The 24,561-nt window shown below is 46.5% G+C and overlaps 1 protein-coding gene across 2 annotated transcripts in view; it reads left to right on the plus strand.

Moving 5' to 3' along the window:
• The window catches only part of gnal (G protein subunit alpha L), a 221,368-nt gene that overhangs the window by 183,760 nt on the left and 13,047 nt on the right, over positions 1-24,561 (plus strand). The window lies entirely within an intron of this gene.

A 24,561-nucleotide genomic window follows, 5' to 3' on the forward strand; every position in this document is an offset into this window, starting at 1 on the left:
CAGTGAAAACCCACGCGGTCTCAGGGAGAACATACAAACTCCATACAGACATCACCCATAGTCAGCATCGAAACTGGCACTGTAAGGCAGCAACCCTTGCACTAAACTTGCACCATTTTCCATTGTGTTTATTGTATTTATCATTGCTTGTGTGAGCAAGGGATTTCATTGCACCATGGTCACAATGATAAACTGATCTGATCTGAAATCTCAGTAAACAATTATTATGGTAGGTCAGACAGCATTTTTTCCCAGAGAGAAACACTTCACATTTCTATTCCACGACTTTTTATCTGAACTGGAGAGGTTTGAGATTTAATAAAACACGAAATGCTGGAGTAACTCAGCAGGTCGGGCAGCAACTGTGAAGAAATGGACAGTGAATAAGAGGATGTTTGGGGTCAGGACCCTTCTTCAGATCCTTCCTGCAGTCCTGAACTGAAACGTTGCCCATCTATTCCCTACACAGGTGCTGCCTGATCCGCTAAGTTCCTCCAGCACTTTGTGTTTCATTCAAGATTCCAGCATCAGTGGTTCCTCGTGCCTCCATTGTGATTTAACAAGCTTGTTCAGAGTCAGAGACAAAATGGTTGGAGTTGAAACAAACCCATTGATTATGTGTGAATAAAGATTGAATAACTTTAGACGAGGTTTTATTCTTTCTACTGCAGATGTTTGGATGTAATTGGAAGTAAAATTATTTTATTTTCAAGGGATGCATATTTAGGATACTTTTCAGTAATTATTTTGATTCCTAGGAAACAGTGGTGCAGATTTTGTTTCTAACTATATCCTTGTCCAGTAACACATTCAGGCGGAGATTTGCGAAGGGTTTACAGTTTATTTTAGGACTTTAGGCCGTGGTTTCCAGGTAACTAGTATAAAATTACTGAATCCAGAAGTACTTGTAATACCCAATAAATCTTAGATGCTGTTGTATGGTTAATTAATTGGCACATTTTGTTCTTTAAACTGCTGAGGAAAATTGTTCTCTGTTTAAAATCTGCCATCCTGTAACCTAACAACTATTCCCAGCATTTGCAGTGTGCTTGTCATGTGTGATTTCTGAAATATTGCAGGTATAATTTTTCTCTCACTTTAGTAACCATTGTCAGTTTGAAGATAAAATCAGATAAGAATCATGAGATATACAGACTCGTTCACCAGCGATCAACATACACTAACACTATCCTGCACACTATTTTTACTGAACCCAATTAACCTACAAACTCGCACGTCTTTGGAGTGTGGGAGGAAACCAGGACACCCGGAGAAAACACACTCAGGTCACGGGGAGAACGTGCAAACTCCGTACAGACAGCTCCTGTAGTCAAGATCGAACCCAGTCTCTGGCGTTGTAAGGCAGCAACTCTACCCCTGCGCCACCGTGCCGCCCAGATCTCATAAAATGCAAGACAGGGAGGGCTCGAGACCATGCAGGAGGTTAGAGATTCAATTGTGTATCACGACAGACCCCCTCAATGCCTTTGCACATCAGGTGCGCGATGGCATGCCCTGCGCTGGCCTGGAGAGTGATCTTGCTAATAGAATCCTACAGGCCATTCAGCCCATCTCCCTAAGGACACTGGAGCTCTCCTGTCTGCTCCACTGTGATACCCTGACTTGAGTTGGATTGGATTTTAGACTTTAGAGATACAGCGTAGAAACAAGCCCTTTGGCCCACCGAGTCCGCACAAACCAACATTCACCTGCACACTAGCACTATCCTATACACTAGGGACAATTTATAATTTACAGAAGCCAATTAACCTACAAACGTGGGTCTCTGGCACTGTAAGGCAGCAACTCTACCTCTGCGTCGCTTAAAAATAATTACTTGAGCTGAATGAGAATGTGCTCAAAAACAGTGGTTGTCGTGGAGATGCTGCCTTAAAGCGCCAGAGATCTGGGTTCGATCCTGACCACAGGTGCTGTCTGTGTGAAGTTTGTACGTTCTCCCTGTGACCACATAGGGTTTCTCCGGGTACTCCGGTTCCCTCCCACCCTCCAAAGACAAGCAGGTTTGTAGGTTACTTGGATAAGGTAAAAATTGTAAATTGTCCCTAGTGTGTAGGATAATGCTAGTGTACGGGGTGATCGCTGTTCAGCGCAGACCCGGTGGGCCGAAGGGCCTGTTTCTACGCTGTATCTCTAAACTAAACTAAACGTGAGCAAATGAGACTAGCTTAGATGGGGTATCTTGGTTGGCATGGACGAGCTGGGTCAGTTTCCGTGCTGTATGACTCTATGATTGGTAAATGGAATCCATTTGCCATGTTTATGTTATCACAGGGACAAGCATTATGGTTTCCATGGGAACAGCCAGGCAAATTAGATGCATGTTGCTGGACTCTGTGTCACTTGGTGTGAGCTATGGTTGTACATTATTCAGTTCAGGCTTTTTGGAAGATGATCCACTGACACTGTTTAAAAGGAACGCTTTAGAGAATCACAACCCAATGACTGATACTGCTTTTGGAAAGGAAATGTGATTCGGGGACATTAATTTATGATGAAGATAAGCAAAACGATCACACTGTGATTGTGAATTCAAGGAGTCAGCTTCAGCTGATTGTACCAGTTGCCTTGGAGACCAATTTCCTGGCGATGATTGGGTTAACGTATGAGGAACATCTGACGGCTCTGGGCCTGGTCTCGCTCGAGTTTAGAGGTCTGAAAGGGATCTCATTGAAACGTAACAAATAATGAAAGGCCTAGATTGAGTGGGTTAGTTTAGTTTAGAGAAACAGCACAGAAATAGGCCCTTCGGCCCACTAAGTCCACGCCAACCAGAGATCACAACATACACCAGCCATATCCTACACACACTAGGGACAGTTTACAAGCTTTGCCAAAGCCAATTAACCAACAAGCCTGTACGTCTTTGGAGCGTGGGGGGAAACCGGAGCATCCGGAGAAAACCCACACAGTCATGGAGAGAACGTATAGACAGCACCCGTAGTCAGGATCGAACCCGGGTCTCTGGCTCTGGAAGGCAGCGACTCTACCGCTACACCACAGTGCCGCCCACGAGTCGATGCAGAGAGGATATTTGCTCTAGTGGGAGAGTTTAGGACCAGAAGGCACAACCTCAGATTAAAAGGACGTGCCTTTAGAATTGAGATGAGGAGCAATTTCTTTAGTCAGAAGATGGTGAATCTGGAATTCAGTGCTGCACACAACAGTGGAGACCAAGACATTGGGTATGTTTAAGGCAAAGATGGACAGATTCTTGATTAGTAAGGGTGTTGGGGAGAAGGCATGAGAATGGGGAAAGATAGGTCAGCCATGACTGACTGGCAGAGTAGACCTGATGGACCTAATGGCCTAATTCGGCTCTAAAAAAGATTAAAGTCAACTGCCAAGCAGGTGTGAAGTAAATCCCCCATTGTAGGAAGGAACTGCAGATGCTGGTTTACACCGAAGATAGACGCAAAATGCTGGAGTAACTCAGCGGGACAAGCAGCACCTCTGGAGACAAGGAATGGGTGACGTTTCAGGTCGAGACTGGGTGAAGAAGGGTCTCAACCCGAAACGTCACCCAATCCGTCGCTCCAGAGTTGCTGCCTGTCCCGCTGAGTTACTGCAGTATTTTGTATCTATCCCCATTTATCACACTGTGTATCTCTGGCTCTGTTTGTGCAAGTAGTGTGTTTCCTGCTGTTTTGATCAGACTTTGAGGACGACTAAAACGAGAGAGATCGTCAAAGGAAAAATGTGATTGTGCTCGTCCAGTCAGCTCAGCAATCCTTTCCCTTTGCCCTTTTCAATATCTGGATCAATAAAGTATCAATATACTTTCACAGCCCTGCCTGCCCTTTTATGGAAGTAATATTCTCTCGGGCGTTAAGGTGGAGGGATTGTGGTTGGGACTAAAACCCTCCTCATTTAGTTTAGTTTAGAGATACAGCATGGAAACAGGCCCTTCGTCCCACTGAGTCCGCACCGACCAGCGACCCCTGCACATGAACTCATCTCCTTCATTCCACCCCATTGCCCTGTTTCAAAAGGAAAGATTTAATCATGGGGGAATCCAGCAGCAAGTGGGATTTCTAACGGGGACAATGAAAGACGACACAGGAAAAAATAGGCCTGGACTGCCTAATCTGTTGTAAACACTGGTGGAGAGAAATGTAGCAATCTTAGAAATATTTCCCAGAAGGAATTCTTAAACATAGGGAAACTTTCCATAAAACGCTTGCGACTAAGATCAGTAGTCATTGTTTAGAATGATGATTCACTCTGCCTTTTGTAGTTCATGGTTTTAATTCTTTAAAGAAAACTGTCTGTCTTTTTGAGGCAGCGACTCCTGTAGATCCCTTTGATGGTGGGGAGGTCAGTCCCCATGATGGACTGGATGGGGTATTCCGTTTGGACACCTCCGTGTGACATCCCGCTGACTAACATTGCTTCCTTTTTGCTGTCCCTTTCAAATTCCCAAATCCCACAAGATAAGGCCATAAAATATAGGCACAGAATTAGACCATTCGGCCCATCGAGTCTACTCTGCCGTTCGATCATGGCTGATCAATGTTTCTCTCTCATCCCCATTCTCCTGCTTTGTCCCCATAACCTTTGACGCCCTTACTACGGTGTCGCTGTAGAAAGGTTGCTGCCTTACAGCGCCAGAGACCCGGGTTCGATCCTGACTAGTGGTGCTGTCTGTATGGAGTTTGTACGTTCTCCCTGTGTCCTGCGGGGGTTTACTCAGGGTGTTAAGGTTTCCTCCAACACGCCACAGACGCCCAGGTTTGTAGGTTGATTGGCTTTGGTAAAATTATAAATTGTCCCTGGTATTGTTAGACTACAGGGTGATCAGTGGTCGATGCGGGCTCAGTGGGTCAAAGGGTCTGTTTCCCCGCTGTATCTTGGAAGTCTAAAGTCTAAAGAGGGGGTGGGGGGGAGAACTTTGTTCAGATAGATTGTTTCAGGGGGCTGTTAAGCTACAGGTAAAAGACAGATTTTGGCTGCGTTTGAATAGCACTGGATGGCCGCAAAGTGAATGATGTCCTTCTGATGACTGATTACTGGCGTATTGTATCCTCTGCAATGGAACACTGGGCTGAGCAGGTCTGAATTATACATCCTGCCAAGGAAAACATTCCTTTGTAGTGTAAAACTACTTTTCTCATAAAATGCATTCAGTTGAAGTTTATCCCAGAGTAGGGAAACCAGAGGACATGGGTTTAAGGGGTGGCACAGCGGTAGAGTTGCTGCCTTACAGCGGCAGAGACCAGGGTTAGATCCTGAATACGTGACATCTGTACAGAGTTTGTACGTTCGCCCTCTGATGAGTATTCTCCGGGTACTCTGGTTTTCTCCCACACTCCAATGACATATGAATTTGTAGGTTAATTGAATTTGGTAAAATTGTGAATTGTCCGTAGAATGTAGCATAGTGTTAGTGTAGGCGTGATCACTGGTCAAACGCGGACGCGATGGGCCGAAGGGCCTGTTTTGTGCTGTATCAAAATTCCAAAAGAGGGGAAAGATTTAATAGGAACCTGAGGGGCAAATTTTTCACTCAGTAGGGTGGCGGCTATATGGTGCGAGCTGCCAGAAGAGGTAGTTGCGGCAGGTACTATAACAATATTTAAAAGACACTTGGACAGGTACATGAACAGGTTTGGAGGGATATGGGACAAATGCAGGCAAATAGAGCTAGCTTAGCTGGGGCATCTTGGACGAGTTGGGCTTGTTTTCGTGCCGTATGTCACTACGACTATCCACAAAGTACAACTCCCCACAGCATCCATTAATCAGCTTTTCTCTAGAATGAACATTTGGCTGTCTTTTCTGTCGCCGCCGCCCTGTGTGGACACGTTAGGCTTAGTGGCTCCTTGGTGAAGAAGTACTTCTTCATCATTTACAGTGAAAAAGTAGTGAGACATTGTAAATGAGTAGCTAGGTGGGTAACCAGGTAACCATCTCCTCCACAATTGCCCTTTCTTCTTCCTCCCCCCCCCACCCACCTCGGCGCCCAAGTGGACTCGTGCTTATTTCTCCCCTCCCCCTCTCTCGTCCCCTACGCCACATTCACAACTCCGTGTCTCACACCTTCAGTTTTAATCTCTGGCCATTGTAACCCTCCCTGCCCTTTGCTCCCTTACACCCCCCACCCGGCTCTCCTACACACCCACCTACCCTTCCCTCCCCCCCCATACTGCCACATACCCCTGCTCTCTCCCTCGCCCCAGGACCCACTGGACACCCCACCTATTTCTCCCCTCGACCTCCCCCCGTCCTGCCGCTAATTCCCTCCTCGATTACACAATCCACACCTCTTCAAACCTGTCTCATGCCTACTGTTCTTATCCCTGGCTCTTGTTCCACCCATCTGCCAGTCAAGCATTCCCCCTCGCTTGTTTCCTATTACATGCCACGCTCTGTCTTGCCCCTCCCCTTTCACAGGTCTCAGAGAAATGTGGCAATCCTAGGAATATTTCCTAGATAACTACTGAGCTATGGGTGATGTGCAGGCAGATAAGAGTTTGTATCTGCATGCTGTTCTGTAGAGTCCTCGTGGGCTGAAGGGTCTGCTCCCGTGCTTCACTGTTCTATGTTCTGTGAATGTGCAATGTAATAAACTACCATCTTACTGAATGCGGGAACAACCACGAAGGGCCGAATGGCCTGTGTAATAGGAATGTCCCCCTGAATGGACTTCTGTGACTTTGCAGAGTTAGCGTCTGATTGTAAACGTACCCAGGAAAAGGCTGGTGAGATACTATGCTTGACTTTGCCTGAATACAGTTACATTCCAAAGATGTTTCCGATTAGTTGGGTCATTTCACACCTGGCTAAAGAGGTAGTTCAAGTGAATGTTTGAGTTCCTGGTGTGGTAACATAGTGGTTAGGTTACAGGACGGGTCATTTCACACCTGGCTAAAGAGGTAGTTCAAGTGAATGTTTGAGTTCCTGGTGTGGTAACATAGTGGTTAGGTTACAGGACTAGCATGCACAGGCCTGGATGACTGTTCTGGAGCCTTAGTTCAATTCCCACCACAGCAGCTGGGAAACATCAGTTCAGTCAATTAAATGCACCTGGAATAAAAACCAAGTCTGAGGAAAGATGGCCAGGAAACTACTTTGTGATGGTAATAAAAACCACGTCTGATTCATCCATGTCCTTACAGCTGGTAGGGAGAATGAGAAGAGGGTTCCTGGATTTAAAAACAGAACTGTCCTCTGCCTCTCAGCTCATGGTCCACACTCGTGTGCTCTTAAAGTGCTCGTCTATATAGTGCTTTAATGTCTGTAGCTGGTGGAGAGAAGTGAAGGGGCTGAGGGGGAGAGGTGGAATGGGACAAGGAGAAGGGAGAGGGAAAGGATGGAGGGGGAAGGAGAGGGAGATGGAAGGGGAGGGAGGGAAGAGGGGGCGAGAGAGGTAGATGGAGGGAGGGTCAGGGAGAGGTAGATGGAGGGAGGGGGCGGGAGAGGTAGATGGAGGGAGGGGGCGGGAGAGGTAGATGGAGGGAGGGGGCGGGAGAGGTAGATGGAGGGAGGAGGGGGTGGGAGAGGTAGATGGTGGGAGGGTCAGGGAGAGGTAAGCGAGTGAAGGGCAAAGTCTGAATGAGATGGAGTTGAGAGCGAGAGTATGTGGCAGCACCACTGGGAAGGGGAGGTTGTTTCATGAGGCTGACAGCACAGGGGCAGAAACAATCCTTAAACCTGGATGTCTGAGCCTTCAAGCTCCTGTGTCTTTCAGTCTGAAAACTGTAACGCTCAGGTTCAGGAACAGCTTATTCCCAACAACCATCAGGCTATTAAACACTACAAACTCCAACTAAACTACAAACTGCCTGGGACTTTGGGCTTTGTTTTGTTTTTGCACTATATCGTTTTTTAAAATTTAATATTTTATGTTTGTTTATTAATGTGTTATCTATAGAGTGCTATGTTTCGTTTATTATTGTCACCTTTACTACGTATGTTTGCGTACCACCAGTCAAAAGGACTACATATGAATACAATCAAGCCGCCCGCCCACAGTGCAAAGTAAAAGAATAAAGGTACAACCGTTAGTGTCAGGGAAAGTATGATAAAGTCTGATTAAAGATAGTTCAAAGATCTCCAGAGAGATAGATGGGTCAGGCCGGCTCTCTAGTTGTTGGTAGGATGGTTCACTTGCCTGATAACAGCTGGGAAGAAACTGTCCCTGAATCTGGAGGTGTGTGTGTTTTCAAACTTCTGTACCTTTTGTCTGATGGGAGAGAGGAGAAGAGGGAGTGGGACTGGTCCTTGATTATGCTGCCGGCCTTGCCGAGGCAGCATGAGGTGTAAATGGAGTCAACCGAAGGGAGGTTGGTTTGTGTGATGGTCTGGGCTGTGTCCACATTTCTCTGCAATTTCTTGCGGTCTCAGATGGAGCTGTTCCCAAACCATGCTGTGATGCATCCCGATAAAATGCTTTTGACGGCACATCCTTCCATCTTCCAGCCACCCTGATACGACGGACAGTAAAGGTGCGCTGGATGGAAGGCGGTGAGGTCCTGTGATGGAACTGGGCAACAATTACACTAGAGTGTGATGGCATGTAGTTAATACAGTAAACAGCATACATACAGTAGTAATAAATGCAACAATAACAGTGTGGTACAGCAGAATGGTGCAAGGATTGCACTGCCAACACGAGAGTTAAGTCAAGTCAAGCGTTATGGGATAGAATGGGGGCGGGGAAGGGGAAGGGGAATTGACAGGTACCTGGTGAGAATAGGTCACAGTGAAAATTAATGAGGGAATGGGAGTCGGCATGGGGCACGATGGGCTGAGAGTTTGGTCAGAGGGTGGTGAATCTGCGGCGTTCATTGCCACAGACGGCTGTGGAAGCCAAGTCACGGGTGATTTTTAAGGTGGAGATTGATAGATTCTTGATTAGTCAGGCGTTATGGGGAGAAGGAAGGAGAATGGGGCTAGGAGGAAGAGAGAGATCCGCCATGATTGAAGGGCGGGGTGGACTTGATGGGCCGAATGGCCTAATTCTGCTCCTAGAACGTATGAACTAATGAACAGCCTCCTGCTGCGTTGCATGGGAGTGAACTGGTTTGGAAAAATAAGAGTCAGCGGTTTGACATAAATCGCTGGGCTTTTGAGAGAATCAAGACCGGAATGGAACCTGATAACGGCGTTTGGAAACTTCACGTTAAACCACTGGTGAGTATGGCACAGAAATATTTCCAGGAATTAATCCTGGAGCGATGCAGACAAATACAAAATTCCCCAACTTCCACCGGCTGCATTATCAAACTATATTTGGAACAGCTTTCAGAAATATTTCCAGCTGCGCAGGCTTTTAATTGCTTCTCACATTTGATACGGTTTGCTTTAGGGCTGGAAAGCTCAGTCCCAACTACAGCTTATATTTTGATGGTGGACAGAGTATAGAAGTTGGGAAGTCATGTTGCAGTTGTATAAGGTGCTGGTGAGGCCACATTTGTGTTCACCATGTTATGGAAATGATATTGTCAAGCTTGAAAGGGTGGAGAGAAAGGGTGCAGAGAAGATTTATGAGGAGGTCTGGATTCAGATCAGTCTGAAGAAGGGTCTCCACCCGAATGTCACCCATTCCTTACCCCTCCATCCCCCACCAGGAAGGCCTCAAATCCCTCCATTTCTTCCTCGACCACAGAACCATTCAATTTCCCTCTACTAACACTCTACGCCGCCTAGCGGAGCTGGTCCTCACCGTCAACAACTTCTCCTTTAACTCCTCCCACTCCCTCCAAGGCGTAGCTATGGGCACCCTCAAGGGCCCCAGCTATGCCTGCCTCTTTATAGGGCACGTTGCACAATCCCTGTTCCAGGCATACACTGATGCTATCCCCGAACTCTATCTCCGTGACATTGACAACTGCATCGGTGCTACCTCCTGCACCCATGCAGAACTCATGGACTTCATTAACTTCACCATCAATTTTCATCCTGCACTCAAATTTACTTGGACCATCTCCGACACCTCCCTCCCCTTTCTTGATCTCACAATAAACAATAGGTAGGCCACACGGCCCTTTGAGCCAACACCGCCATTCAATGTGATCATGTCTGATCATCCACAATCAGTACCCCGTTCCTGCCTTCTCCCCACATCTTCAAGTGCCCCATCTAGCTCTCTCTTGAAAGTTTCCAGAGAACCGGCCTCCACCGCCCTCTGAGGCAGAGAATTCCACAGACTCACAACTCTCTGTGTGAAAAAGTGTTTCCTCATCTCTGTTCTAAATAGCTTACCCCTTATTCTTAAACTGTGACCTCACAGTCCCCATCACAGGCAATAGACTATTGACTGATGTCTATTACAAACCCAATCACTCCCACAACTACCTTGACTACACTTCTTCCCACCCTGCTTCCTGCAAAGACTCTATCCCCTACTCCAAATTCCTCGGCGTCTGCGCCCAAGATGAGGTGTTCCATACCAGTACATCTGAGATGTGGGGGGGTTCCCCCCTCCCATCATAGATGAGACCCTCATTCGTGTCTCCTCGGTACCTCACAGCTCCGCCCTTGCTCCCTCTCCCCCAGTCGCAACAGAGACAGAGTCCCCCTAGTCCTTACCTTCCACCCCATCAGCCATGGCATACAACACATACAACACATAATCCTCCGTAAATTTCTGCCATCTCCAACGGGATCCCACCACTAGCCACATTTTCCCATCTCCACCCCTGTCCGCCTTCCACAGAGACCGTTACCTCCACAACTCCCTGGTTAGCTCATCCCTTCCCACCCAAACAACCCCCTCCCCTGGTACCTTCCCTTGCAACGGCAGAAGATGCAACACCTGTCTCTATACCTCCTCCCTCGACTCTGTCCAGGGACCCTGATAGTCCTTCCAGGTTAGGCAGAGGTTCACTTACACCTCCTGCAACCTCATCTACTGTATCCGATGTTCAAGATGTGGACTCTTATACACCGGCGAGACCAAACATAGACTGGGCGATTGTTTCGAGGAACATCTTCACTCTGCCCGCCTGAGGCTAAATGCAAATTGGAGGAACAGCTTCTCATTTCGCTTGGGCAGTTTACAGCCCAGTGGTATGAATATTGATTTCACTCATTTCAGGTAGCCCCGGCATTCCCTCTCTCTCTATCCCTCCCCCACCCCAAGTCTCACTGGCTTCTCGTTTTCACCCTACAAACAGCTAACAATGGCCTGTTTCCTTTATAATCATTACTTTTTTGCATATCTTTTATTTATTGTTCTTTATCTCTCTACATCATCGTCTATATCTCTTGTCTCCCTTATCCCTAACCAGTCTGAAGAAGGGTCTCGACCCGAAACGTCACCCATTCCTTCTCTCCAGAGATACTGCCTGTCCCGCTGAGTTACTCCGGCTTTTTGTGTCCATCTTAGATTTACGAGGATGTTACCAGGACTCGAGGGCCTGAGCTATAGGGAGAGGTTGAGCAGGGTGGGACTGTTCCTTGGACAGCAGGAGGATGAGGGGTGATCTTATAGAGGTGTACACAATCATGAGGGGAATAGATTGTGCAAAGGCATTGAGTCTTTTCCCCAGAGTAAGAGAATCGAGAACCAGAAGACATAGGTTTAAGGTGAGATGGGAAAGATTTAATTGAAAGCTATGGGGTAACTTTTTTACACAGAGGGTGGTGGGTGCATGGAACAAGCTGCTGGAGAAGGTAGTTGGGGCAGGTACTATTGCAATGTTCAAGAAACATTTAGACAGATACATGGATAAGGTCGGTTCAGAGGGATATGGGCCAAAGCACGCAGGTGGGACGAGTGTAGATGGGACATTTTGATTAGTGTGGGCAAGTTTGGCCGAAGGGCATGTTTCCATGCTGTATGACTTTCTGAATCGATGTCATCAAAGCTGCTGATTCCTCCAGCTGAGAGTTTACTCCCACGGCAACAAGTTGGATTAACACAGCCACTTCAACAGAGTTAAATGCCCAAAACACTCCTTATGCGAGCTCTCAAACAAGCCTCTCATTAGCAGTCCAACAGCTCAAAGCAATTTTATATTCTTTGTTTTGGGGCACAGTAGCACAGAGATAGAGTTGCTGCCTTACAGCCAAAGACCCAGGTTACTACGGGTGCTGTCTGTACGGAGTTTGTATGTTCTCCATGTCTTCCGTGGGTTTTCTCCAGATGCTCTGGTTTCCTCCCACACTCCAATGACGCGCAGGTTTGTAGGCTAATTGGCTTCGGTAAAATTGTAAATTGTCCCTAGTGTGTGTCGGACAGTGTTAATGTGCGGGGATCGCTGGACCCAGTGGGCTGAAGGGCCTGTTTCCTAGCTGTATCTTTAAACTAAACTAAGTCATGAATCATAGAGGAGAGAAAGGTATTCGTATTCCCGCGAATTCACAGCTGCCAATTCCTGTATAATCCCAAAGCAGCAGGTAGCTTCACTGCACTATCCCTGGCTGCCAGGAACTATCAATGTGTCAGCATTTATGCCCCAACACAAGACCAAGCTCTGGGTAAAACATGGCGCCGAGCCAGACCATTAAAGCAACCAATTCTATATAGAGAAATTCAACAAAGATTTATATTTCTCAAGATAAACGCCTGGCCACTTTGTTCTGGCGATTCTTTAAAAATTAGAGGACTCTACAGTATGTTATTTAAGATAACCGGGTCATTCTGGTGAATTGAAACACTCCTTTAATAATTTAGGATTTGACCAAGGGACATATCTCGGCAGTTCCTTCCAACCTAATTGCAACGGAATGGAGAGTGCTGGTGTCAAAAGCGATCAGAGCTTTCTTCTCAAGAAGTTCAAACCCAATAAAGAATTTCTAGAGTTGAAACAAGGAACTGTAGATGGTGGTTTACAAAAAAAGACACAAAATACTGGAGTACTGCCTTGTAATAGCACATTATATTCCGCTTGGGTAGCTTCAAACCCAATGGTATGAATATTAAATTCTCCAATTTTAGGTGACCTCTAACTACCACACCCACCTCTCTTCTTCCTCCCCGCACTGTGTCTCTAAACTAAACTAAACAGTGGTTTAGACCTCAGCATTATACTCAAGCCATGGAATCAATGACCTTGACAGCACGGGAAGAGGCCACTCGGCCCATTGTGTCGGTACTGACTTTGATGAGGCGGCTGCTTTGGCCAGGGTACAGGTTTAGTAAGCCTGTGCAAGCCCAGCCTGTACACAGGCATCTCCAGGTAGATTCAGTGTCTCCGCACCTCAGACAAAATTAGTGTGCCTATCAGTTTCATGCCATCTATACCCATTGACAGCACTTTCAACAACCTGTACACACACATCCCAAGTCGCCGTCGTCCTCTCTCTCTCTCTCTCTCTCTCTCTCTCCCTCTCCCTCTCCCTCTCCCTCTCCCTCTTCCCCTCCCCCTCCCTCCCCCTCTCCCTCTCCCCGTCCCTCTCTTCCTCTCTTCCTCTCTTCCTCTCTCTCTCTTTCTCTCTCTCTCTCTCTCTCTCTCTCTCTCTCTCTCTCTCTCTCTCTCTCTCTCTCTCTCTCTCTCTCTCTCTCTCTCCCCATCCCCTCTCTCTCCTATCTCGCTCTCTGTTTCTCTATCTCTCTTTGTGTCTATCTCTCTTTCTCTCCTCTCAGTCTCTCCTCTCTCTCTTCCACTGTCACTCCTAATCTCTCCCTCCCCCTCTCACTTTGTAACTGCTTCTCTTTCCCTTCCTCCCACACTCTTTTTCTGCGCCTCTCTCTCTGCCCTCTCTATATCCTCCCTATCCTTCCCTCTCCCTTCCACCCCCTCTAACACCCTCTTCCTTTCTCTTCCTCTCCCTCCCTATCCTCCTGGTCTTTCTCTCCTCTCACTCTTGCTCTCTCTCATATCTGTCTATCTCTGCCTTAAAAATATCCAATGACTTGGCCTCCACAGCTGTCTGTGGCAAAGAATTCCACAGATTCACCACCCTCTGACTAAAGCGAATCCTTATCACAGCACATTGTGTTTTGATCAAAATTCCAACGTCCATGGATAGGAAACATTTAGGGAGGTATGGGTCAAAAAGTGGGTGGGTAGGACTAGTGTGGATGGGGCATCTTGGTCGGCGTGGGCAAGTTGGGTCGAAGGGCCTGCTTCCATGCTGTATGACTAAGATTTTATCTGCATTTCCTCGTATCAGCCTTTATGAAACCTCTTAAATCATGTTTGAATCTAAGTCTTTGGTGAATGGACCCGACGTCACCTTGTAGGTCAGTGTCAAATTCTAATTTGGTTTAGAGATGTAGCAAGGAAACAGGCCCTTTGGCCTACCGTGTCCATGCCAACCATCGATCACCCAGTTCACACCAGTTCTATGTTATCTCACTTTTGCGTCCTCCACTCTTGGGCCAATTTACAGAAGCTGATTAACCTTCAAACCTGTATGGCTTTGGGATGTCGGAGGAAACCGAAACACCCGGAGGAAACCTATGCAGAGACAGGGTGAACATGCAAATTCCATACAGACTGCACCTGAGGTCAGGATTGAACCTGGGTCTCTGGCGCTGTCGGGTAGCAGCTCTACCTGTTGCACCACTGTGCCGCCATGTTTGACGTTGCTACGGTGATGCAGGCCTGGGCGTTTTGCTCTTGAGAGTGTTTTCTGCGACCAGAGCGCGATGCTTTCTGCATGATGAGGCTGCAAAGGGACTCTTGTGTCGCAGATTGCTTTTGCTCTAGTTTAGTTTAGAGATACAACATGGAAATGGGCCCTTTGGCCACCGAGCCCGCGCCGACCAGCGATCCCCGCACACTAGCAGTATCGTACACACTAGGGATCATTTACAACTTTACCAAAGCCTATTAACCTACAAATCTGTACATCTTTGAAAAGTGGCAGGAAACCGGAGCACCCGGAGAAAACCCACGGTCACAGGAAGAACGTGCAAACTCCGTATAGATAGCACCCGTAGTCAGGATCGAACCCGGGTCTCTGGTGCTGAAAGGCAGTAACTCTACCGCTGCGCCACCGTGCCGTCCCTGAGGGCGCCCCTTAAGTTCTAGTACTTAATCTCAAAGAATGTTTTACATTTAAAGTAATTTAATTTTGTTCATCCAAAGCGTTGAGTGAGCGGAGGGATTAATCAATGGGAGTGCTACGTACAATATTGGGAGCAGCCAGTGTTCACCACTGCCCTCTGGAGGAGTGGATGTGCACTGTAACATGCCGGCTGGGTTAACATATGCTGTGGCCTACATACAGTATAGAGTCATAGAAGATGGACACAAAATGCTGGAGTAAATCAGCGGGCCAGGCAGCATCTCTGGAGAGAAGGAATGAGTGAAGTTTCGATTCGAGACCCTTCTTCAGACTGAAGGTCAAGAGAGAGGGAGACGAGAGATATGGAAGGGGAAGGTGTGAAAACGACAGATCAGAGCAGGTTGATCAAGGAAATATAGAATGGTTCATTGGTGGCTGGTGGGCAGGTGACAGTGAGGCATACAAACAATAAAATTAGGAGGATGGTGAAACTAGTCAGAGAACTAGGCTGGGAGAGGGACATTTCGGCACATGCACTTTCGGGTGCATGTGACGAATAAAATTGACTTTAACTTTTGACTTTGACTTTGAGAGAAGGAAAGCAAGGGCTACTTGAAGCTAGAGAAACCTCTGGGTTGTAAGCTCCCCAAGCGAAATATGAGGTGCTGTTCCTCCAATTTGCATTGGGCCTCACTCTGACAGTGGAGGAGTGAGCCCCTTTCACCAAAAATCCTATAGCGGAGCTATAAGATCTTTGCCTTTCACCTGAAGCTACAGCTGACAGAGTTGCTGCCCCACTGCCCCAGAGTTCCCGGTTCAATGCTGACCTCGGTCACTGTCTGTGTGGAGTTTATACCTTCTCCCTGTGACCTCATGGGTTTCCTCCAGGTGCGCGTGTTTCCCCCCACATCCAAAAGACATTTGGGTTTGTAGGTTAATTGGGCCATTGTAAAAAAGAAATTGCCCCTAATGTGTAGTGGGATAACATGGAACTTGTATGAATGGGTGATCGATGGTCGGCATAGACTCGTTGGGCCGAAGGGCCTGTTTCTGTGCTGTATCTCTAAACTAAACTATTCTAAACTGTGCCCTGTAGTGTTTAATATTTCCACCTTGGGAAATGTTTCTGATTGTCTACCCTATCTGTGCCTCTCATGATTTTATATATTAATGTTAGCCGTGGTACAAAGTCAGTAATTTTCAGGGTCTTGACCAAGAGAACACAGTTCAGGAAGGGTCTTAGACCTGAAGGATGATGCGGAAAGTTTTTTGTATTCTCGGGATTTGTTTCGTTTTTTTCTGCATACTCTGTTTTTTTTCCTAATTGGAAATGGGAATGTTTCAGGCAAACTCATGGAAGGCTTTGAAAGGAACAGATAGAGGACTGGGAATAAGCTCTTTCTCATGGTCAGGAAACCAGACTGTGCAAATGTGCCAAAGCTCCAGGACTGGGCCAGTCAATGATGAAGTTAAACACTCAGCAAATGGAGTAGCATAGAGTCGTACAGCACTGGAACGGGCCCTTCAGCCCACATGTTTTGTTTCAAGCATAGTGCCAAGTTAAACTGATCTCCTGTCTATACTATATATATATACATAATGTGTATATATATTTATATTGGCTGGGCAAGGGTTAAACACGCGGTGGTTTCCCTCACCAAATGCTGGAGTAACTCAGTGGGACAGGCAGCATCTTTGGAGGATAGGAATACCTTATTGTCACATATGACTAGGCACAGTGAGATTCTTTACTTGCATACACAATGTATACAAATAGCAGCCACCTACGGCACTGACAAAGTTACAAAGCATGCCGGCTCCCCCTTTTGTCCCCTCTCCCCCCACACGCCGGGTCCTCCATTGTTCTTCCCCTCCCCGCTCACGGCGGTCACGAGAAGGAATGGGTGACATTTCGGGTCGAGATCCTTCTTCCAACTGAAGAAGGGTCTCGACCCGAAAAGTCACCCATTCCTTCTCTCCAAAGATGCTGCTTGTCCCGCTGAGTTACTCCAGCATTTTGTGTCTATCTTCGGTTTAAACCAACATCTGCAGTTCCTTCCTACACATATATATACATCTGTGTGTGTGTGAGTATATATACATACATATACAGACCTTTTTTTGTTTATTATGGTGTTTACACAGTACTATGTTTACATATCTGTTCTACTGCTGTAAGTAAAAATGTCATTATTCGGTTTTGAGACATATGACACTCTTGACCCTTCTGCAGGAGATGGGCATTAAAATGAACTGTAATCCTTCAAATCTGCTAACATTTCCATCCACATATTCAGAGGAAAGACATAACGTGTTGGAGTTACTCAGTGGTTCAGGCAGCATCCCTGGAGCACATGGAAAGATGGCATCTCGGGTCGAGACCCATCTTCAGTCTGAAGAAGAGTTCCAATCTGAAATGTCACCTTTTCATGGAGTCTGAAGAAGGGTCCCGACACAAAATGTCACCCATTCATGTTCCCTAGGGATGCTGCCTGACCCGCTGAGTTACTCTAACACTTTGTGTCTTTCCTTGGTAAACCATCATCTGCAGTTCCTTGTTTCGACAAATTCAGAGGCCTTTCACCCACTTAGTTGCTTTTTTCGGTGCAATGCTAAGATGTGATTAACCACAGTGCAGATATTTTGGTCTGACCTTCAAGACGTGTTTCTTTTCAGGAAGTAGCTGAACATATCTCTTCGCTTGTGAGGGAAACCACTGCGTGTTTAACCCTTGCCCTGCTACAGTCCCACCAGTGCTCAGTGAGGCTCATGACTCTGCCAGGCTATGTTGGGGACTTTCCCGTTGCCACGGTGACAGGGCTGAATCAATCCCTGGTGCTCTGGCCTTAAATGGCTGGGAGATGGCTCGGAACCTGGTAGCTGAAACGAGGTCATGTTGGCTAATATTTGTTCTCTGGCCAGATACACAAAAGATGGTGGGACCTAGACCACCCAAGACGAAAACTGGGAGAAAATAGTTCAAATTGGTGCTTTATAAATAGAACGTGGTCAATTAGAAAATAGAAATCCAAGCAGAGAATAATACTAAAAATACCAAACATGGAACACAACGACTGATTGCTGCATTCCGATCAAATCTGCTCGTGCTAATGCTTCCTTAAGCAGTATTGCAGGGTGAGTCCGTCGCTGTTGGCTTGGTTTTGTTATTGCCAAACACTTACAGAAGGAAAAATAGTCCAGCTCAGGGTCTGCAGTTTCCCGGGATTTAGAGAGACTGAGAGTGTCGTACAGCGTGGAAACAGGCCCTTCGGCCCAACTTTCCCATGCCGACCAACATGTCCCCATCTACACTTGTCCCACCTGCCTGTGTTTGGCCTGTATCCCTATAAATTCATGTACCTGTCCAAATGCTTTTCAAACATTGTGATAGTAGTTTAGTTATTGTCACATGTACCGAGGTATAATGTAAAGCTTTTATTGTGTATATTGTATAAAGTGAAAAGTAGCGGACCCAACACCATCCCATGCGGAACACCACTGATCATCGGTAGCCAACATGAAAACACCTCTTTAGTCTAGTTTAGATTAGTTTAGTTTAATTTATTGTCACATGTACCGAGCTTTTGTTGCATGCTAACCCTGAGGAAAGACTATACATGATTACAATCGAGCTGTCCACAGCGAAAAGATACACGGTAACGGGATTAATGTTTAGTGCAAGATAAAGTCCAGTAAAGTCCAATTAGTACCTGCCTCAACTATCTCCTCTGGCAGCATGTTCCATATACCCATCACCACGAATGTCAGAGGTATGGCGAGAAGGCAGGAGAATGTGGTTAGGAGGGGGAGATCAGCCATGATTGAATGGCAGAGTAGATTTGGTGGGCCGAATGACCTAATACTACTAATCCTTATGATCTTATGATGACCCTTTGTGTAGAAAAATTGCCCCTCAGGTTCCTATTAAATCTTTCCTCCTCTCACCTTAAACCTATGGCCTTCGGTTCTTGATTCCCCTACTCTGGGTAAAAGTATTTGTGCGTTTACCCTCTCTAGTCTGCTCATGATCTTGTACACATCTTGCGTTCCAATGAATAAAGTCCTAGCCTGCTCAACCTCATCCTGTAGCTCAGGATGAGTACAGATTTCCAGCAGCCTAGCAAACGCTGGGGGAGTACCTGTAATTCCTCCGCTCAGTGTTGTTTGCTCCCAGTTCCTTGCTTTGTGTCTCTCTCCCGCAAAACCAAATGGGACAGTGAAGAGTGATGAGGAAATGAAGAGGCTTTACTTTCGACTTTAGACACACAGTGCGGAAACAGACCCTTCGGCCCACTAATTACCCTTTGGTCCCAAAGGGAACGCGCTCTTTCCCTGACTATCCTCTTGTTCTGATATACTTAGAGAATGCCTTTGGATTCCCTTTTACCTTACTTGCCAAGGATATTTAACACCCCTTTTTACCCTCCTTTACAAGTTATCTCCTACACACTCCCTTATCCCTTAAGTATCTCCATCGATGCTAGTTGCTGGTCAATCTCCGATCTCTTCACTCCGCCCATTTTCTGCCCGATTTGCTTGTGTAAATCAACTTGCCCACGGGAGGCTTAAATGGTATCAGAGGTGGTGCGGCACAGTGGCGCAGTGGTAGAGTTGCTGCCTTACCGCACCAGAGACCCGGGATCGATCCTGACTATGGGTGCTGTCTATACGGAGTTTGCACGTTCTCCCTGTGACCACGTGGGTTTTCTCTGGGTGCTCCGGTTCCCTCCCACACTCCAAAGACGTACAGGTTTGTAAAAATGTAAATTGTCCCTAGTCTGTAGGATAGTGCTCGTGTACTTGGTGATCATTGGTTGTGTGGACTTGGTGGGCTGAAGGGCCTGTTTCCGCGCTATATCTCAAAATTAAACTTAAGGTGACTGGAATAGCTGTTGAATATAGCTGTTCCTCTCGTAGCAGGTTTACGGTAAACAGCGTTCAGATGAAAGGCACTTTCACGCCCTCTACTGGTCGCACACAAAATAGATAAGCAAATTTGTGTTTTGGAAAAACGTAATGTCTGCTCTATGAAGAGACGTTCTTTAGGTATAATTAGTCCACAATTCTCAGGAGCCCACTTGAATGGTCAATTTTCCACTTTGCCTGTGGGTCTGCATGCACGCTGTGAGGTTGATATAGATGTGCAGGAAGGAACTGCAGAGGCTGCTTTCCACCGACGATAGACAAAATGCTGGAGTAACTCAGAGGGACGGGCAGCATCTCTGGTGAGAAGGTATGGGTGATGTTTTGGGTCGAGACCCTTCTTCAGACTGAGAGTCAGGGGAGAGGGAGTCTAGAGATGTGGAAGGGTAAGGTGTGAAAACGACAGATCAAAGCAGACGATGATCAAGGAAATGTAGAATGGTTCATCGTTGGCAGAGGGGATGGTGACAACGAGGCATAGAAACAGTACAACTAATCAGGAGTACAGTGAAACTAGTCGGAGAACTAGGACGTGTGAGGGACGGAGAGAGAGGGAAAGCAAGGGTTACTTGAAGTTGGAAAAATCAATATTCATACCACTGGGTTGTAAGCTGCCCAAGCGAAATATAAGGTGCTGTTCAACCAATTTGCGTTTATCCTCATTCTGACAGTGGATTAATATAGAATTTGTTTATATTCGGCATGGACACTGTGAAACACATTCCTTTGACATTGCCCATGTCTGTTATGTGATGTCATTCTTTGCGCTAAGCGGTGACTTCTGGCCGCACAAGGGCAGCAGAGTGGCACAGCAACTAGTCAAACGCTACAGCATAGAAACAGGCCCTTCGGCCCAACTTTCCCACACCAACCAACATGTCCCATCTACACTAATCCCACCCACATTTGGCCCATGTACCTCTAAACCTGTCCTATCTATATACCTCTCCAAATGTCTTTCAAATGCTGTTATTGCGCCTTCCTCAACTACCCACTCTGGCAGTGTGTCCCATTCACTTCTCTGAGTGGAAAAGGTTGCCCCTCAGGTTCCTATTAAATCTTTCCTCTCTCACCTTAAACCTATGTCCCCTGGTTCTGATTCCCCAAATCTGGGTAAAAGACTCTGTGCATTCACCCTATCTATTCGCCTCATGAACTTAAACGCCTCTGAAGATCGCCCCTCACCTCCTGCGCTCCATAAAATAAGCTGCTAGCCTGCCTAACCTTGACCATTCCAGCCCTCAAGTCTCGGCGACATCCTTGTAAATCTTCTCTGCACTCTTTCCAGCTTAACGACCTCCGTCCCATAACAGGGCGACCAAAACAGAACATAATGTTCCAACCCCTTGTGTAACTTTAACATAACTTCTATACTCAGTACCCTGACTAATGAAGGCCAATGTGCCGAAAGACTTCTGAAGGTCCTGCCTTGGTTTGACTTCCCCAAATGGACTTATCTGCATTAAACTCCATTCCTCAGTCCACCTGGCCAACTGATCAAGATCTTGCTGTCATCTATACAATACAATACAATACAATACAATACAATACAATACAATACAATTTATTTGTCATTTGAACCCCATTGAGGTTCAAACGAAATGTTGTTTCTGCAGTCATACACAGAAGAAAGAACCAAGACACAACACAATTTACACAAACATCCATCACAGCGCATCTCCTCCTCGCTGTGATGGAAGGCAAAAATGTATCTCTCCCCTGCACTCCCCATTCCCCTCCCGATGTCAGAGTCAAAGCCCCCGGCGGGCGATGGTAATTGTCCCGCGACCATTAACGCCGCGCCGGGTGATGCAAGGCCACGCTCCGGGTCTTGTTGTTGGAGCCCCCGGCGGGAGTTAGCAAAGTCCCGCAGCCATTCCAAGCCGTGCGGGGCGGTGATGTTAGGCCCCGCTCCAGGTAATCTTCAACCCCACAACTTGGGCGGGTGAAGTCGCCGTTGCGGAAGCCCCGAAAAGCGGTCTCCCAGCAGGGACCCGCGGGCTCCCGGTGTTCCTGTCTGCCAGACCTGCGGTTGGAGCCTCTGAATCCCCGGGGTCGGGTCGCAGCAGCGCGCCACCACCGCTCCTCCCGCTCCGAACTCAGCCAGCTCCGCGATGGCGAGTAGGTCCGCAGGCTCCGCGACTGGAGCCCCAGGTCGTTCCTGCCGGAGGCCGCTCCACGGTGCAGCCCCAACGACAACGACAGAGAAAAGGTCGGGTTCTCCATGCAGGGGATAGATTTTTAAAGTTTCCCCCGCCCCCCGCCCCCCGCCCTCCACACACACATACCCACACACATACACAAAAAAAAAATAATAAAAACTACATTCAAACGAGACAAAAAAAAATAAAAAGACAGACGGACTGCAGAGGCCGCTGCGACGTGAGTCGCGCCGCCCACCGATCATATGACAACATCTTCACTATCTGCAGTACCACCCACTTTAGTGTCATCTGCAAACTTGCTAATCATGCCTTCTACATTCTCATCCACATCGTTGATCTAAACCACAAACAGCTGCAGCAACCTGGACCTTTGAAATGAAAGGCTGATGCTGGCGGCCTGAAACAAAGGTCAGTGTTAGGCCTATCAGTGGCTGGAGCAGAGCATGTAGGACGGCACGGTGGTGCACCAGGAGAGTTGCTGCCTCACAGCGCCAGAGACCCAGTTTCGATCCTGTCTGTATGGAGTTTGTGTGTTCTCCCTGTGACTGCATGGGGTTTTATCCGGGTGTCCAGTTTCCTCCAACATTCCAAAAACGTACACGTTTGTAGGTTAATTGGCTTTGGTAAAATTGTAAATTGTCCCTAGTGTGTAGGATAACGCTAGTGTATGGGATGATTGCTGGTCAGCGCGGACTCGGTGGGCCAAAGGGCCTGTTTCTGCTGTGTATCTCTGAAGTCTAAAGACTGTTGTACTTTACAAGGTCGCTATTTCAAGGCAAGAGGCAGAGACTAGTTTAGAGAAACAGTATGGAAACTGGTCCTTCAGCCCATAAGTTCATATTCATAAGTGATTGGAGCAGAATTAGGCCATTCAGCCCATCGTCTACTCCGCCATTCAATCATGGCTGATCTTTATCTCTTAACCCCATTCTCCTGCCCATAACCTCCGATGACCATATTAATCAATAATCTGTCAATCTCCCCCATAAAAATATCCACTAATTTAGTCTCCACAGCCTTCTGTGGCAAAGAATTCCACAGATTCACCATCCTCTAAATTCCTCCTCATCTCCTTCCTAAAGGAACGTCCTTTAATTCTGATGCTATGACCTCTGATCTTAGTCTCCCATTAGTGGAAACATCCTCTCCACATCCACTCTATCCAGGCCTTTCACTATTTGGAAAGTTTCAGAGGTTCACCCTCATCCTTCTAAACTCCAGCGAGTAGGCCATTCGGCCCTACGAGCCAGCACCGCCATTCACTGTGATCATGGCTGATCATCCACAATCAGTACCCCGTTCCTGCCTTCTCCCCACGATATAACACCTTTAATACTGTGTTCACAGCCCCTCCTCTCACATCGGTCCTGATTTTACTTGACCTTATTCTCTTATCCCTTCTGAAACTTTCCATCCAATTGCTTCTGGAGACGTCTGTAACTTCTCAAGCACGCTCTTTCCCTTTAACTCCACCCACACACATCCATTTTGTCGACCCCACCCCCACGATTTAGTTTAAAGCTCCATCCACAGCCCTGGTTTTGCGGTTTGCCAGGACTCTGGTCCCAGCTGGTTTCATGTGGAGTCCGTTCCGTTGGAACTGTTCGCTCCTTCCTCAATACTGGTGCCAGTGTCCCACAAATTCAAACCCCTTCTTCCACACCAGTCTTTGGGCCACACGTTCAACTCTACAATCTTGGGCGAATGAAATTATTTTATTATGAAACTAGAGTGGCGAATGAAGGGTGAATGACTTAATTTATTCAGATATTTATATATTTTTTCTATACTTAAAAAAGGCATTGCCATGAGAGTGGTTAGTAAACTCTGATTGCTTTTAATGGCAGTGGAGCTAGAAATTTCATATGCTGTTTTCTCTCTACCTGTGATTTTCTAATTTCAAAGTAGCAGGATATTTCCCAAATTTACTGTAATATAACCTTTTTGGGAAGACCAGACGAGCTAGTGGGATCATAAATGTATAAATGGCAACACTGGAGGATCCCCATAGGCAACTGTTGAACTGTAACTTTACTTTGTGTAGCAATTTAGCTACCAATGTTGATATGTAGTGGTATTGTGAGCTTTATTTGGGGAGAGCTGTACAAAGTTATATTAGTTGGATACTAATATATTAAATCACATACTCCATGGTTTTTTGAGCTAGTTTTCCAAGAAAAAACTGCAGTAATCAAAGCCCGAAAGGCTAGGATGGGGCTGAAGCCCTGTGTTTACATGTTGGAATGGTTTTTTTATCATTCTAATAGAATGATTTTCCAACTCCAGTGGTAAATAAACTTTTTTTTCACCTAGTTTTCTTTACATATTTTTAGGATGTTCAAAAAGTTGAATAAAATAAACACTTAAGAAATGAGTTAATTTATGTTTTTTGCTCATGTGACAAAATAAATTAAATATAAAATTATACACAAGGGAGAATAAGACGAAAATTACCAAAAAAACATAATAAAATTGAGTCGAGAGTGAATGAAATTTTGTGATAAAGACTCAAGGGTGAATGACACTGAAATAGTTTAAGAAACACTGATCT

The sequence above is a fragment of the Amblyraja radiata genome, chromosome 4, assembly GCF_010909765.2.
Source record: "Amblyraja radiata isolate CabotCenter1 chromosome 4, sAmbRad1.1.pri, whole genome shotgun sequence".
Lineage (NCBI taxonomy): Eukaryota > Metazoa > Chordata > Chondrichthyes > Rajiformes > Rajidae > Amblyraja > Amblyraja radiata.